At 30.2% G+C, this 4217-nt stretch overlaps 1 non-coding gene across 1 annotated transcript; it reads right to left on the bottom strand.

The window, feature by feature from the left end:
- Positions 1-1906: 1906 nt before the first annotated feature.
- LOC125415516 (U6 spliceosomal RNA) lies at positions 1907-2013 on the bottom strand. Its single transcript, XR_007236626.1, has one exon. It is a non-coding gene; the product is annotated as a U6 spliceosomal RNA (small nuclear RNA).
- Between the last annotated feature and the right edge of the window lie 2204 nt (positions 2014-4217).

Below are 4217 nucleotides of genomic sequence, written 5' to 3'. Positions count from 1 at the left end.
GATTGTATTTGGATGCTATGTGTGTTGACCACCTATTCCCACTGTCCAATTAAGGGACTGAGATAGGCTACCTATTCCTGTGGAATAGAGGAGGAAAATTGTTTTTTTTTCTTGAAATATGAGTATCCCTTATCAGACCTAACTTAAAAACATTACTGAATAAATCACAATGGTGATAATAACTTTTAACACAAATGTAATCTGGCCCTCCGTAAGGGTTGCTGTTTAAGTAATACCCATGTAGAGTAAGTGAATTTATTTTACTTAATATAAATTTACCTCAGACCAAAAAAAAAAAACTAATAGCAATGTTGCACAGCATCTGAGTCTGATATTTCAGTATTCCTCTTTATTGCACTTCAATGTGTTCTAAGCAAGTTTTTTAAAATTGTGCTTTAAAATTTGTCATCCTCATATTTCTCTATTCAACAGGATGTCTAGAACTATAATATTTTTGCTTTTTCAATATATTTATTAGCACATAATTTGTAATGTTATCACTTGTGGAAAGAAGAGATTTAAAATAGATAAAAATATCACCAAGTGTTTAATTTTTTTAATGGTTTGTATGTACTGCACTGTTAAAAATCAGTGTCCTTATTTGAAAACTGCACAGGCTTTTGCCTTTCTACTGTCTGCATAAACAGACTACTGGTAGAGATTCTATGGCATCTACTTTATTTGTCACACTCATGGAGAATGTTGATTTAAATAATGATATAGCTCAACTATTTTTTGTAGTTTTAAAGTTTCATTGATCTCAAATTACAGAAAATTGATTATAAAATAAAAACTTGGAATTGTGTTTTAAACCTTTATGTTAAAAGGAAACATGGCAGCAAAATCAGATATCCTCTCTCATGTAATAGATAGGCAGAATCTAAAAGGAAGAAATGATATGTTAAGGGGAAAGCTTAAGAAAAATGATGTTTCCCAATAGAATAAAGTAATATTATTCTCTATTCCGGATCACGTAACATAGTATCTAGAATAATGAATGGTGAATATTGAATGGATACTACTAATCTATATAATCTTTGCAGATATTGAAAGCCAAATACATTTAATTAAGTGTTTATAAGATGTAAGACCAGTTAACTCATATGGTAATGGTGACTACTCTTATAAGGCTTAAGTAAAAAATGGACTTTTCTTGAAATAATGATACTTAAGAATAAAAAATATAATTACTGAGACCTAGGAAAAAATCATTTAGGTGTCCTCTATACTATTGAAAAGAAAACTGATTTACAATATAGAGTCATGAAACAATATATAATTATGTAAAAACAATTTTAAATATTTCAGTGATAAATAAATTTTGACTCTTTATTAATTTCTATTTGTGACTGTCCACTAAATTTACTCAAAATACAATAAACAAATATTTATTCATTTCCAATTCAAAAATTATTTGCATATTTTCAGAATGAATATTGGGATCTAAAAATCAATCTATTTTGTATATTTAAATACATTGGTCTAGGATTGATAATTATATTGTAAATGTTAATAATTATTCTCATTATTGTGATTTCATTGAGTCTCCAAGGATAAGAATTGGGCAGCAGTGTAGATCACTAAAAAGACTTTCTCTCTCACTACCCTCTAGAAACAAAATAACTCTAAAATACCTATGGGGTTCATATTATTTTGGACATATTTATGTGTGCATAAATTTTTTAACCAAAGGTTAATATATTGATAACTGAAAACTAAACTTCCTCCTGAATGTCCAAAAGTTCTTCAAAACAAAAAAGGAACAAATATATACATGCTGAGAAATAATAACCTATATTTCTTCTGTACAGAATTCACATTTAACTTCATTCAAATTGTATTGCATCTTTGGTTATTTTGTTTAGATTGCTTGCCTCAGTAAAATATGATTTTACATTTTATTTTTTTTTATATGGAACGCTTCACGAATTTGTGTGTCATCCTTGCGCAGGGGCCATGCTAATCTTCTCTGTATCGTTCCAATTTTAGTATATGTGCTGCCGAAGCAAGCACAGTAAAATATGATTTTAAATGCTTTACTTTTTGATAACCAGGAGGAAAAATTCATCAAGTTTTGTTAGAAAAATTTCTGGTTGTTCTTTAGTCTGTTCTCAACGCACAACACCAACTAAGTTTTCAAATATTGTTTTTCATCAATTAGATACGCAAAGTTTTTTAAATGCAGATGCAGCTGTGTCAAATAAATTGCAGATATTTCTCACTCTTTGAAAACTGAGACAACAACAAAACAAAGATGACATGTGAAGATCTAGCAGGCCATGTCAGGAAAGTTATCTGCTTTGGAAAGCCAGTATTTGCCTTTTGTATAATAACCTAGCTTCAATGTCAACAATTTTATACAAAAGATACCATTTGCTGAGTAATGCTGTGTATAGTGTAGACTGTAATTATAGACAAGATAGTCTTCAAATAATTTTTTTAGAGTAACAAGAAGCTTCTGCTTGGTTTTGCGATTTATGGTGTCCTCCTATACAAGCTGTTAACCTGCAATTATCTATGGGTATATGCATATGTAAATAAAAATACTATTGCAGAAGAACTCTTGATAATGAAATGTTCTTGAGCATAATATATAGCAATTCACTTTACAATTGACCAAAGAATGTAGTTAAAGATTTTTCTGCATTTTTCAATGTAATCCACCATTCTCTTCAATTTATAATTACAGAGAAAAAGCAAATATGATGAACTTCAGAATTACTTATACTTGAACATGTATGTAAAAGTCTTTCTTTTTAATGTATCAAAAAGGATATATGAATCACAAATATGCCCTTGATGTATATTTTTTATGCTTTAGATTGGAACTTGAGCATGATGTCAAAAAATAAAATCCCTCCATACCAATATCATTTAAATAGAAGTTTGGCATTATTAACTGGATAAAGGTGTATAAAATACAACAAAAAATTACAAGCATTTCATGTATGTCAGGTACATTATGATGTATCATATATATTTTCTCCTCAAACCATCTCAATATCTCCATTAGTAATTTACTCTTAACAACAATATTTCATGCCAGAATAAGCACAGATACCAAGAAAAATTTGCCTACAGTCACAAGGCAAATATGCAGAAAGGCTATACTTGAATATGGGACAGTCCAAGTCCATGTCCATTCTCTATACTTCTATGTTATACTTGCTAATTGTAAAAATGGAATATATTAAAATATATTCAATTCCTATTGCTGACTATTACCAACTTAATTTCCATCCTAGTCAATGAAATAAATGATGTAGAATAAAATAAAATAACATTTGCACATGAGAAGACTAATATATCCAGGAAATGAATTCAGGAGACATTAACTGATGGATGTAAATTGAGATAGTCATAATAATCACACTGCAATCATTTTATTCTATGAAAATACTAACGTAAAACAAGTGTTTAGGGTGGTTTCAGCAGCACTTCACAATGAAGAGTGACATTTGACAAATTTGAAGAAATAATGGTTGCTAGAGGAGAGGACAGAGAAGTGTAGAGCAGATGAGATAGATGCACATTCTTTAGAAACAATATAAAATTATAGATAAAGTAATTATTTTATCAGAGAATCTGGAAATCAGTATGTGGTTAGAATTTCAAAAGCCACAGAGTTAGTAAAGCTGTAATGAAGACTCCCCCTGAAATAGACAAAGAAGTGGTGCTGTTCAGTACTTAATTATAAAATCAGTAATGACTTTTGCTGACTTCAAAACTGAGTATTAAGGCTGTTGCTTTACATGATCCATGTGTTTTCTTTCGGGGAAGGGAAGAAAAAGAAAACAGAGAATATAAGAATCTTCATTAGCCTATTTCTGGTATTCTAGAGGTCAACCTCTAACATTTTCGAAAATATATGCATTCATAGATATGTGTCCTATCACCAAGTAGGGGAAGACCCTCTGCAAGGTGAGGCTATGATTGATCACTCTGCCAACACCAAAGCGGCACCTTGGCATTTACTATTTACACCAGCAGAAAATCAACAGCAGCCTGTGCTCCACTGAAGCAAATGCTTAAAAGTAGCAATAAGGAAAAACTTTATGGCAGCTGAAGTAAGTTACTTTGCAGGCTAAAAGGATCTCAGCAATATGTACAGTTTATGTAAAAATCCATCCATTCAGTGTAGCAAGTTTCTATCTTATAAACATTAGCTTCAAAGTCTTCAATATTTTTTACTTTGAATTTCATTGCAATATATCTAT

The sequence above is a fragment of the Myodes glareolus genome, chromosome X (genome assembly GCF_982192425.1).
Source record: "Myodes glareolus chromosome X, mMyoGla1.1, whole genome shotgun sequence".
NCBI lineage: Eukaryota > Metazoa > Chordata > Mammalia > Rodentia > Cricetidae > Myodes > Myodes glareolus.
Note: the sequence above shows the minus strand (reverse complement) of the source record. Positions and strands in the feature narration are given on the sequence as shown.